Below are 14,652 nucleotides of genomic sequence, written 5' to 3'. Positions count from 1 at the left end.
GAGTTGTATGATGGTGTTGACCAGCTGCTCTTCCTCTAATCTGTCCTTTAAAAATTAGGGATAGATAATTCAGATAGTACTCTAAAATTTATGTGAAAATTCAAGAAACAAACTACGAACTAATGAGACAAAGATGTATTGGTCGTTATCTTTCTTAAATGGTGGGCCCGACATGACCAAGTGTGTTAAAGCGTTCGACTCGTAATCTGAGGGTCGCGTGTTCGAATCCCGGTGATACTAAACATGCTCGGCATTTTAGCCGTGGGTGTTATAATGTGTCGGTCAATCCCACTATTCATTGGTAAAAGAGTAGCTCAAGCGTTGGCGGTGGGTGGTGATGACTAGCTGCCTTTCCTTTAGTCTTATACTGCTAAATTAGGGACGGCTAACACAGATAGCACTCCAGTAGCTTTGTGTGAAATTAAAAAAACAAACAAACAAGAACATGGTTAAAAGATGAGGAAATACTACAGAAAAAAAAATCCAAAAAATTAAAAACACAAACATAAAACTATGGTAATTTAATTTGACATAAATTCGCAAAAAATAATATATGCAAAAATTTCCAAATTACATTCAACTATAATAAACAGGTACGTTTCGCTTGACTTTTACAATAATTTAAAACAAAGAAACGAATAACAATTTAAAGAACTGAGAACTAATATTTATTTTATTTTTATTTCAAATATTTTTTCTTACAGAACGAGTGGGTTTTATTAAACTATAATAAATGAAATGGTATTATGTGAAAGTTAGTTTTTTTCTGATCGTTAACAATAGATTTAATTTAAGTACACGTGTTATTCCAATTCAGAGTGTCGCAATTTCGTAGTTTAAACACGAGTCGTATTAAATACGTATTATTTTCTGATAAAGGCCAAGAAAAACATATGAAAAGAAAATTACCCTACGGTTAGACAAAACAAAAAACTCGATTCTTTAACATAATTTTGAATCAGACGACTGATTTTAAAATGTGTAATTATGTGTCTCTAAAATTTTGTATTTAAGCCATTTTTTAATTAACGTTTTTCCTTTTTCTTCCATGGTCTCTGTTGACTCAGTGGTCAATTTGAGGACCTACTCACTAAATATCATTGCACAACAAAATTTTTGCTTCTTAAACACTGTTGGGTGTTCCTTATAGATTTGTGGTTGCTGATCACGAAAATCACATCAAAATTTGCCCATCACGTACCGTTTCATCGAAATCTTCAGTTTCACCAGGACATTGCTACAATGGAAAAACAATATCAGAGCAAATGAAATCCATCATTGCTTGCTGACTACTGTTGGACACTGCAACGTGATGCACCGGACATTGAATAGAAACGAAAATCAGGAGCAAAACACTTTTAATTATGTTGAACTTAATACTGTATTAGAAACATAAACGCAATTAAATACGTTATTGCTGGTAAACAGCTAACTGTCTATTTCTCAGAGTTCCTATGTGATGAAGCAAAACCAAAACTATATTTGTGCATACCCACCAGGTGCCTGTCACAATCAGCAAGAACTTTTCAAAAAAATTGTTGTGCAGTGTTATCAGATTTAGGTGCCCTCGATAGGCAGAGCACACATAGACTATTGAGTAGCTTTGTGCTTAACGTGTGTAGTCTTTTCTGTAAGATAAAATTACTGACTTTTTAGAATGTCTCCTCTGCTATGTCTAAAAACCGATAATTTGTTAAAAGATATTCATAAACTGCGATGAAAATTGTAGTCGTAAATTATTTTAAGTATTATTAGCGCCATCTTTTGTCAGTTATCACAAGTAAGTTTAGAATGTTAATTTCGTATTATGTTTTAGTCTGCACACAGGTATTTATTTGTTAATTTCTTATCTTCACCAAAACGTGAATTTCAATGTAGAAAAGAAAATGATACGAATATCTCATACCTTAGTTGGGTTGGTGCTAAGCATGAAGCTACATAATCTGCATTTTGCCCAACTCAGATATCGAAACCTGATTTTTAGTATCATAAGGTTGCAAACATACCGCTGAGCCACGGAAAGGCTGTTTATCGTAACGAACATTTCATTTCTGAAGATAAATATAAAAACTCCTAAATAAAATTTTTTTTATTTCAAAAGATTAACACAAATTTACTGAATTTCAAAATAAATAAATAAGTAAAATTACTTGTAACAAGTGAACAAATTGATAGTTAATAGAGAATTATTAACAGAAACATTACTTGAATTTACGTGTAAGTCACAGCAGCAATAAAACAAAATTACTCCGTCACGTATCAAATCGTTGTTCTAAGTTTAATGATAAATAAGTAATACGGAACTATTAAACATGGAACTACCAAACTGTAGAAAACTGTATGTCTTTATACTGACTTCTGTACAGAGCTTCAAAACTCACTTTTCTTCGATGAGCAATTCAACAATTAAGAAATAATAAGTTAACTTTGTATCAATGAAACCAGGTTCTTCAAGAACATTTTGGTTGTGAGTACTGAAAATAAATATTTATGTGAAAGATACATGAATTTTTGTTTCTTTGTTTGGAATTAAACACACAGCTACACAATGGGCTATCTGTGCTCTGCCTACCACGGGTATTGAAACCCGATTTCTAGTGGTGAGTCCGCAGACGTACTGCTATGACTCTGGCGAGCAATACATGAACCAAATATCCACAAAATACAGATAATATGCGATATCACAGAATTCTAAACTTTCACATTTCTAAGCAAAAATATTATTTGAATAAAACTGACTAAAAATCAGTTACTCGAAAAATTCTGCTGAATTATACGGTGAAAACTCGACAACCAGACATGGGAATTCAATCAATACTGCCTGTATATTATTTAACTTTGATTTCTTTCTCTGAGTAATACTTCGTTAAAACTAGGCTCTGAAATGTGGTTCGTTTCTTGAATCACAATAATATTTGTTTCTGTTTTATTTACTTGAAGAAGGTTTCATCCTGAATATTGATTTATATTTAAATCACTGATTTCATTTGCTTAGTTGTTTCAGTTTGTGACCGATTTGAACCGCCCCCAGTGGCTCAGCGGTATGTCTGCAGACCTACAACGCTAGAAACCGGGTTTCGATACCCGTGCTGGGCAAAGCACAGATAACCCATTGTGTAGCTTTGTGCTTAATTCAAAATAACAACAACCTATTTGAATCAAGTTCTGTTTGATATTTTTAGGATTAAGAGAGATGATTGGGTGTGATTTCTGGTTAACATGTCAGACTGGGACAATTTGTTTTGTTTTGAACGTCGTGCAAAACTACACGTGAACTATCTAAGCTATCCGTCCACAATTTATAAGTGATAGACTAAAGGGAAGACAGTTAGTCAACGCCACTAACCGCCAACTCTTGGGCTATTTTCTTTATAAACAAATAGTCAGATTGACAGTAGCGTAATAACGTCCTCATACCTGAAAGAGCGGGCGTTTTCGGTGTGACGAGGATTTGAACTCGCATAACTCAGATTGCGAGTTGAGTGCCCTAACTACCAAGATATGTCGAAATACTTCGGATAAAAAAATTCAGGGTTCGCCCCAAGACGCTACTGAATACGTAAAACCTTTTTAAATGTGAGTTTTAAAAGTGATAGTCAGTCCCGTTACTTACTTTCAAACTGGACAAAGCCCTTGTAGCGGTGGGCGCTGTAGACTGGCTGCCTTCCTTTTGATCACACTATTCGGAGCTGTACTTTAAACTATGCAAATGACAAAGGTTAAATACTGAATTATAAGTCTAGTGCCATTGCTTACAAATCACCTGGATTTCATAATTATATATCGGAGTTACTAATGAATTTGTAACTAACAGAATTACGGTTGTAATATCATTTCGATGTTAACATGTGAAACAAATAAATCAAAATATATAAAACAGCTAAAACAACTTCAGATGCTTTCGCTGTTGCGTATAATGTCTCTTTCGATATATAGCTTCTATTTATTCTGAAGTTAATATATCTGGAGAATTACTTTAGTTTTCGACAGTTAACACGACTAATGAAAGTTTTTAAATATATTTATATTATCATATAAAATAGAAAGTAAACTGACATTCCATAATTAAACTAATACATTCCAATTAATCTGCTGAAAATGTAATGTCTTGTTTAATTAACCATTAACTGAAATATTAAATTTATTCTTCGTTTTTATTATTACAAAATTAGTACTCGGAAAATATGTTTCCATTTTTGCCTATTTCTAGGTGTTTTGTTTTTATTTTTTAATTTTGTCCTAAACGTTTTTTCGTTTGGCGGGTTCTTTTAAATTACTTAGTGGAAATAATGATAAGTCCAGCCCACGTGACGATAAAGAATTATTTTACGTCATATGTAATATTTCCAAAAGCTACGTTCCTTTGTATACTGTTCTAGTCCTAAACTTACAAATTCTCAATGGAAGTCCCCCTGTAATGGTACTGCGACTAACCTACAAATAAACTTACTTCTGCAGCTACGCAGCCAACTGATCAAGTAACACAATATACGCGTCAACTTTGCTCACTTCTCATAAATAAATACTTCACTGAACCCTGCGTCCTCCGCTAGTACAACAGTATGTCTCCAGATTTACAACGAGGGTTCGATTCCCTCGCTGTCTCAGCAGATAGCCCGATGTAGCTTTGCAATAAGAAAACACACACACTAAACTCTGAATCACAGAGCTAACTTGTTCAAATAATTAATGCACCAATGGCTAAATAAAAGTTATGTCTGTTTGTTTTGGAATTTCGCACAAAGGTACTCGAGGGCTATCTGTGCTAGACGTCCCTAATTTAGCAGTGTAAGACTAGAGGGAAGGCAGCTAGTCAATCACCACCCACCGCCAACTCTTGGGCTACTCTTTTACCAACGAATAGGGGGATTGACCGTCACATTATACACCCCCACGGCTGGGAGGGCGAGTATGTTTAGCGCGACGCGGGCGCGAACCCGCGACCCTCGGATTACGAGTCGCACGCCTTACGCGCTCGGCCATATAAAAGTTATGAAAACACAACCTTAACACTTCACATAAATAACATATTGTTATTTAAACTAAAGTTTTGCTTTTGCAACTTCTTCAGGGTTAGCATACATAATTTTTCTTAACTTGTACCAAAATATGTAAGTCTTTCCCCCAGTGTGCACTTTGTAATGAAGTTACCCATGTTTCGATATTGGTTGATTTTACTTGATCTTAGTACCCCGCTGATACAGCGGTAAGTCTAAGGACTTACAACGCTAAAATTAGGGGTTTGATCCCCCTCGGTAGACTCAGCAGATAGGCGGATGCGACTTTCCCATAAGAAAACACACACATACTGGATCTTAACGTCATGCGCCCTCTAGCTAAAATCTAAATTGAATCTAATATTATCAGAATACAAAGCCTGTTGAAACCACAACTGAACAGCAACACTGAGATGTTCACTTGTGTGTTTCATTCGTGGTTTAACACTATCTTATGCCGACATACTATTATGTTGTATTTCCTTCGAATACCAGTTTTAAAAAAAAATTGATTAAAGCTTCGATAAATTATATTGGCATTTATCTCGAAATCTGAGCAGTACTTGACTTCAAAGAGAAAAGGTAACGGATCCTTGTTATTTACTGTATTAGCTAACTAATAATTCGAAATAAAACGAAAGTATATTTATAGTTGATTTTAGTGGATTCGTCCTTAGATTTAAAAATAAATAAATAAATAAACTCCCAAACAGGTTTTGAATTTCAATACAGTATGATTCGTAGCTAAGTTTTTCTCGGCATTTGTGTTCGTTCACTAACTTCCTAGACGAACGTCTGTCTCTAAAATTAAACACGTTACTTGGGTGGGCAAACAAAACAAAAACTCTGTAGACGTGCTTTGTGTATCAATGCAATGCTCACTCTATTTCACTGAAGTATATCTTTCCTTCTGAGTGTCGCAAGTAGAAGGTAAGATCAATAATTACACCTTGTATTTTTTCGACTAGGAAAAACTCGATTCGTGTCGTATTATGTGATGATTTTATCATTATCTTTATTGTATAAAACTGTTATATTTTGGACATAAAGTTAAATTATTTCACTTTTAAACAGAAAATATATTTTATTCTGCTTTATAAATTTAGTTATATGCATTCTCCCCCCTCATGGTAGGGTTCGCTGTTTTGGATTAAGCACAAAGCTACACAATGGGCTATCTGTGTTCTGCTCACCACGGGTGTCGAAACCCGGTTTTTAGCGTTGTAAGTTCACAGACATAGCGCTGAACCACTGGAGGGCAGGTAGGGTTCGTTTTATTCGTTAACAATGAGCTTTATGCTCACCACGGAAAAGTCTGGAAAAGTGCCCCCACTCCGTCAATAGCAGCAACGAACCTACAACCAGTCCTAAATAACATCGAAGAATACTGCCAGAAATACAGAATCAAAATTAATATTCCAAAAACGCAAGTCATAGTATTCAGCAGACTGAATAAGCTGAAAAAAGATCCACCAAAACTCTATATGAATGGATCACTTTTACTGACTGCTACTTCTGCTAAATTTCTAGGTCTAACCTATGACTCAAAATTAACGTGGCTACCACATATTAAAAATGTACTGATACGAATCTGGAAAAGAGCAAACTATGCAAGACGTCTTTCAGGTAAAATCCAAGGAACATCACCAGACAACATACTTAAAATCTACAAAACGTACATTAGACCAACAATAGAATATGCATCACCTGCCTGGATTAACATAGCACCCACACATGTACAGAAACTTCAACGTATACAAAATTCAGTACTAACTTCAGCATATAAAGTACCACGTAGCACCTCAACCACATTCATGCACAAGTATGCAAACATAGATACAATAGCTGAAAGACTCTTGCATAATTCTCTAAAATATTTCAATAAGAATTGGCATAAAAGTGACTTAATGTGTGATCTCGACAGATATCAAGTACATGATGTAAATGGTCCTAAATACCTCTCCCCCGTTTAACATATATTTAAGAAATTTAACACAAGCTGGCCACTATGCACTAGACACTTAGTCCTTGTTTCTTTTTATTTTTATAATTATTATTTTCTTTTTTAATCATTATTATTTTTTATTTATTTTTTTCTCTCTTTTTGAATTATTATTCAAGTATTGAATAATAATAATTATTATTACTTTCTTTTCTGTGTGAGTGTTTGTGTTACTACAAGTAGTAGTAGGATTCTCTCAATCGAGAAAAAGGAGAAAAATACAAAAAATATATATATATATATATGAAAATACAAAAAAAATATATATGGAAAAAAATAAATGGAAAAAAAAAAAAAAAAAAAACTTCTTGTTCGCCCATGCATGGACTGAGCCCTGAAATGGACCTGAGTATGATGTTATACTTTTACTCTGGCCCAAAGCTTTAAAAAAAACCAAAAAAAAAACCCTAAAGACAGACGCTATAATCGTTCGGGAGGGAGGAAGAGGTCAAATGTACCTGACCCTCCTGGGTATTTAACAACATCAATACCCAAATACCCACACAGTCAAACTTATGCTCACCAAATTTTTAAGTTGCCGTATACACCTCCAGACGGCGATGATAGGGCATGTGTTGTTTTTTGATAACAACAACAAAGAAACACAGAAGCGCATTGTATTTTTACTGGTTGAAACAGTGTTTTAAGTTGACGCAGTGGCATATAGGTACTACAAGATGTCACTGAAGATAGTTTATCTTCAAGATATTTTTTTGCCTCAAGGCTTCGTTATAGATTAATGCAACATCTTTGAACCGTTGCTGTCTTTACAAAAGTAACAACTGAATCTGACATTACTTCCTGTAGAACCTTTTCAGAGTACCCTCAGAAGAGTAAACAAAATGTTTTTTTTTCTTTTCCAGAGGTTATCTGAAGATGACACTTACTTGTTTTGGTTGCCAATAAGTTTTAACTTCAGAAATATTTGGCTTTAAACCACAAATATTTGCTAATTTCCAAACAACGCATCCATTATCATTTTTTTTGTTCTTAAGATACATATTTTTACAATGGAAGATGAATAAAAAAATTTACTGTGCCTGGAACATTTTCTATTTCTTATTTCACATTTAGTATACTTTTAGGTATTATGATAAAGCTGTACTTGTGCTCACTACCTTTTCTGCTAATTAAATGTAATGTTAAACCACTTTACTATTTTTCTATTCGTTCTCTGAGATTAGCAGCATATTCAATGATAACGTTCAAATCTGATGTTCGATTCTTCGAGTCGGACAGCGCACAGATAGCCGATTAAATAACTTTCTTTATTACTTTGTTCCATTACTTTGTTAAATTTTATATTATTTACTGAAAATAACAAACCAATTCTTAAGAAAATCAACAGGAATAGGAAGCCGTCAAATCAACATTACACCAATTTGAATTTCATTTTGAGTCAACCAAGTGTTTACTACGATTACTTTAACTTAAGAAATTTGTAGTGTTTATACACAAAAGAAACAGTAATATTTTAGTTGTAAATTAATTGGTCCTGTTTAATACCAACCAAATATTTAACAATCTTTTACTGTGAATGTTACAAACTCACAGCATGGCCAGGTGGGTTAAGGCGTTCAACTCGTAATTTGAGGGTCGCGGGTTCAAATCCTTGTCTCACTAAACATGCTCGCCCTTTCAGCCTTGGGGGCGTTATAATGTGACGGTCAATCCTACTATTAATTGATAAAAGAGTAGCCCAAGAGTTGGCGGTAGGTGGTGATGACTAGCTGCCTTCCCTCTAGTCTTACACTGCTAAATTAAGGACGGCTAGTGCAGATAGCCCTCGAGTAGCTTTGCGCGAAATTAAAAAAAAAATACTAGCTCATGGCTTCCGATTCCCCATTATATGATATAAAAGAAATGAATACCAATTAACGTGGTATTCTTATCACAATTTGCTCGAGAATGGGCTACATAAAATATTGCTACGGGCATTTTCTTTCGTATTTCCTTAAATAAATCCGTGATCAAAGAGAATGCAGAATAATTTTAGTTTTTTACAGTCACTTTACGCAGTGTCAGCACATTCACCTAAGCAGAATGTGTTCAAGTAAATGAACATGTTTTGTATTTTAGTAATCTTTTCCTCATCGGTATTTCTCAATGAGTGAAAACATCCGGGTACGTTACCATGTAGTAAAATCAATAATGTAAACCTCACCACTGGGTTAGCACAACCTTTTACTTTCATTGAGATTGTTGTTCGTGATGAAGTCAGTCTAGCAAACAAATTCTACCACGAACCTAGGGTGTTCCTTATTTTAAGTTTAAAAGTAATATCCTTTTGGGGTGTCAAATGTTCAAGTGACTCTAAAGGAAAAATCTGTTGGTGGGAGATTTAAATATAACTTGTGAGGAGTCTTAAAGCTTGTGGATTATTTAAATAAAATTATGAGATTCTTCTCAGATAAAACCTACTAATGCAGATAATTTAATTTATTGTTATTAGAGTCTCAATCGTCTGAGGTTGGTCACAGTAATTCTTTTTTTCTGGACATTATATACAGCTAGATCAGGTACGCATATTGAAAATAAATTTAAATGTTTCAAACTTACATGACTGTTCAATTAAATTATCTACTTAGTTTATTAAAAGGGATAACTTCTATTTATATTAAAATAGTTTTTATGTTGTGTTATTTATTTATTCTGAAGACTAAAATTTTGCTCTGTTATTCTGTTATTTTAATTTGCTTGGCCTGTTTTCTCTAACAAACTCAGTCACGTGGGCTGGTCAAGAAGAAGACATTTTAACACGCTAAATTCAGCTCTTACAAGTATGAAGATTAACTTATCATCAGTTAAAGAGAATAGTATTATTTCATCAAGCTCATTTGTTTGTCAGTTATTTATTTAACTTTTTTTTTTAAAATTGTCAACCACTATATTAGTGCCAGATTAAGACATAGTCTAATAACGTTGCAACTTATGACCTTAAAATCTATGGGATTTCTCAGCCACCTCTAAAACAAAAAAAAAACAAAACTAGACAGTAAATTCATCATTTTAAAGCAGACAAATAATAAAGCTGACCTACAAGTGGTCTGATTTCCTAAAAACGTGGATCGAAAAACTGGTTTTGGTTTTAACTCCTTTTTTTTTCCGCATGTTACTCCATAATCATTATTATTCATGCAATTTCTTTTTGTTTCTAGTTACGCAGTAGGTCAGCTGTAAGTGTAGGGACTACGACGCTTAAAACCGGCGTTCGATATTGGTATGTTTCACGCTAAAACAAAACAAATTTTAGTCCTGTTTCAAGTGTAAAATGATCTCTTCTCTACAGTAGGGCCCCCCAGTGGCTCAGCGGTATGTCTGCGGACTTACAACACTAAAAACCGAATTTCGATATCCGTGGTGGGCAGAGCACAGATAGCTCATTGTGCTTAATTCAAAACAACAACAACTCTACAGTAGGTGACTCATTTTAAAAAGAAAATGTTATTGTTGTCTTGGTTAGGGTAGGCCTTCACAATCACCTAAATCTCAATGACGATCAGATTTAGATGTCCGATCGCCACAGAACTATTAAGCTTGTTTGTTTTTTCAGTTAAAGTGCAGGCCCGGCACGGCCATGTGGGTTAAGGCGTTCGACTCGTAATCTGAGGGTCGCTGGTTTGAATCCCCGTCGCACCAAACATGCTCGCCCTTTCAGCCGTGGGGGCGTTATAATGTGACAGTCGATTCCACTATTCGTTGGTAAACGAGTAGCCCAAGAGTTGACGGTGGGTGATGATGATTAGCTGCCTTCCCTCTAGTCTTACACTGCTAAATTAGGGATCACTAGAGCAGATAGCTCTCGTGTCGCTTTGCACAAAATTCAAAAACAATACAACAACAATACAAGTTAAAGTGTGCTTGAATCTATAATTGTTTTGAGGTCGGGATCATGGTGGACTATATGGATCTGTGGCTCCCTCAGTCGTGAACTATTACCAGCAGAAAATAATAATAAAAAAAGATTTCGCACTTAAGGACAATGGATGCGTTACAAGATGGTGGATGAGTGCTATTGGTTAGTTGTCTTCTCTCCAGCTTAACAATACAAAATTCTCACGTATCTTTCTTAACTGTAATAGTGCAAAATATTATTTTAAATTACTTGTATTTCTTTAGTAGAAGATGTTTTCACAAACAAAAACACTTAAATCTCGTATGTAGTTTGTAACGAAGCACGTAAATGATAGTGCAGACATGTGATAGAAGGTTTTATGGTCAGACGATACGACAATTGAGTTTTTGTTCCAAATTCAAAGTGACTCATCTGGTGTAAGCTCAATACAACACATCATTCAATCAACACCATCCCAACTGTCAAGTATGGTGGTGGCAGCACCATATTATAGGAATGCTTCTCATCAGCAGAGACTGGGAAGCATGACAAGATTTGGAGCAACCTGATGGTGCAATATACAGCCGTGTCCTGGAGAAAAACCTGCTTGAGCCACCTAAGGATCTAAAACTAAGTTGAAAGTTCACATTTCCGAAGGACAATGATCCAAAGCACAAGACCAAAGCCACACGAGAGCGGTTTCAAAATAAAGTGAATGTCCTGGAGTGGCCCGGTCGAAGTCCTGACTTAAATCCAATAAACAATTTATCGCAAGACTTGAAAATTGCAGTCCATTGACGGTCTCCAACAAGCTTGTCAAAAATGAAGCAGTTTTGCCAGGAAGAAGACAAAAATTCACCATCCTATTAAGCAAAGGACCACAGCAAAGATGCTGCTAAAGATGCTTCGACCATGTACTGACTTTATAATCAGCCAAATTTCAATATATATATATATTCTTTGCAGGTTTTGTTGAAATTCAACTTTCTCTACAGATAATAGTGTTAAGGTTGATCATTAGTTTTTAATTAAAAAAGTTCATTAAAAATATTTACATTATTTGTAATTTGTTGACATGGACATTATTAGTTTAGTAAGGACGAATACTTTATCAAGGTATTGTATCAGGTACAAATAACAATACTGCTTGCCATTCTTTTCAAACACAACATTTAATGCCATCAATGATTAGGCCAGGTTTGACAAGTAAGTATAGGCACATCATACCAACAAAACATCCAAATCTCTTTATTTTTACTCCACTTGCTATTTCACACATTTTAACCCAATGCCGCAATTTTATACATTTGACCATACTTCAAAGCTGGAGACCTTAATAGTGTTAGATTTGCTAGTCTTTTTACTAGCTTATGCATATTTTTACGTTAGGTTGACTTCACTACTTCACTAAAATTATTAGCAGTCAATCTTAAGGACCTGGTCTCTGATCAGAGTTGATAAGTTTGTTGTTCTAGTATCAGTTCGTGACTATAATGGCGTTATTAAATTTATTAATACATTACCATACACAGTTCACAATGTCAAAGCTTTCTGATCTACCCTGCTTTCCAGAATAATTAAAACTAATTCCACCAGTTTACCAGATCGTTTATTACATTTGTCCACATTGTTCTTCTCACTGTTCAGATGGTGTATACTTCTCATATTTTGCCTTTTCCGTATCACAAAGTTCAATAAACATGTCGTTCGTAATACTAGAGTAGCATAGGTGCACGGTAGAGCCATCTAACGGAATAGTTCTAAATGAGCCCTTTATTGACTCTGACAACCTTTTAAGAAATCCATATACAATTTAAGATAGCATAAACGTTTACATTACTTTAATTTTATACTTGTTTACAGACATGTATATGATCACGTCATTTTATTGTTATCAGTCTGTAGTAACTAACAAACACACGATAATTACAAACACCATTTCAGCCTTACGTAACAAAGATATTCCGAATACAATATAAACATATCACTTCAACATACTTATGATACACATATAAACATATTTTGCAAATAAGTATTTTATCTTCTGGATAGTATTACTGAGTTTTAATTATTAATTATTATTATTTTTAGGCTTGTAAAGTTAAAAAAAAGTGCATTAGTAACAATTTTCACATTATTCCTATTTAAAGAGCATATTTAATTTGTGTAAAAATGCAAATAATTATAGCGAATAAGCACTGTTTAAGACATTTATCATAATTCAATTCAAAAGGAGTCCGGGACAAGCAGTGTGTACATAAACAAGTAATTCGGAATTCTGATATTGGAGTTTTGGCGAATATCACGTTCTGAGCCACACACTTTTAAATGTAATATTTCAGTATTATAACGTTTATATGATAGAACTAAGAACTTAAAATTGTATTTCATTATATATAATTGCTTAAAATAGGTTTTCACTTATGTTTTTCCCTATTATGCTATTTAGTGGTCCATTAAAACGTCAAAAATCACACAATGTCACAACAGAGAACCATAACTTAGACTCCACGAGAATCAGTTAATCATAATTCACGTGCAATTTGGTGCTTAAAAGGCTCATCAAAACTTTATTTATTCAGTCGAAATAATGACCTGTCGTTATTTGATAAACCATAAGCGTCATTCGGTTATTAGTTCCTAAAACAAAGTGTTAACCTCAAGATGAGCTAGGAGGTCGAAACGTTGTTCTCTGCTTTATTTTGGTAAAAGTGTTAATACCAGCCGTCCTGAGATATATTTTTACCTTAAGTGGGTTTCTTGTTGAAAGTAAACAAAAATATTGTTACTGTGTTCAATTTTTAACGTTTTCAATACACGTGTTAAAGTAATTAAATTGAAACCATACTGTAAAGATTTTTTCTGCTGCATTTTGAAAGATATCTTTAAAATTTTCACGGTATCTCGTTCCAGTGCAGTGACAAACAATGGGCTATCTGAGCTCTACCCACGGCATGGATCTGAAACTGAAACTTTGTGTTGTAAGTTTGTAAATTTATCGCTATTCCACTCGAGCAATAACACTTATCTGTTGATAGAGCTCAGAAATACGTGGGTTGAAAATATAAAAGAATATCTCTTGATGTAAAATAACCCTAGAATTCTAAAATGTAATTATATTATTTATATAGCAAAATTTTTCATATGGATCCTTATTGTTTTTATAGCATAAGCAGAAGGACCAAGATACATTGTGTTTCATTTCTTATTTGTTAAAAACAAACTTTTACCAAACTAGATTGGCCCGGCATGGCCATTTGGTTAAGGCGTTCGACTCGTAATCCGAGGGTCGCGAGTTCGAACCCCCGTCACACCAAACATGCTCGCCCTTTCAGCCGTGGGGGCGTTATAATGTTACGGTCAATTTCACTATTCGTTGATAAAAGAGTAGCCAAAGAGTTGGCGGTGGGTGGTGATGACTAGCTGCCTTCCCTCTAGTCTTACACTGCTAAATTAGGGACGGCTAGTGCAGATAGCTCTCGAGTAGCTTTGCGCAAAATTCAAAACAAACAAAACAAAGCAAACTAGAAAGTAAAAATTGTTGTACGCAAAAAAAAAAAAATGACATTGCATGAACAATTACATACAATATGAGCACAACTTTGGGCCACTTCTGCAAGTAATAGAATGGAATGATATGTCAGATGTCCGATCAACTATATGCATGATATACGAATATTATTTATATTTTTGCTAACAACCACCCTCACAACAGATTATTGTCACACTATGTAAGCAATATAAACTTAAAAAGAAACGTTCCTGATAACATAACGCAACATATTGTGCATCATGTTAAACAAAACATATAATTATAA

This window comes from Tachypleus tridentatus, chromosome 10 (assembly GCF_004210375.1).
Source record: "Tachypleus tridentatus isolate NWPU-2018 chromosome 10, ASM421037v1, whole genome shotgun sequence".
Classification (NCBI taxonomy): domain Eukaryota; kingdom Metazoa; phylum Arthropoda; class Merostomata; order Xiphosura; family Limulidae; genus Tachypleus; species Tachypleus tridentatus.
This window is presented reverse-complemented; position numbering follows the sequence as displayed.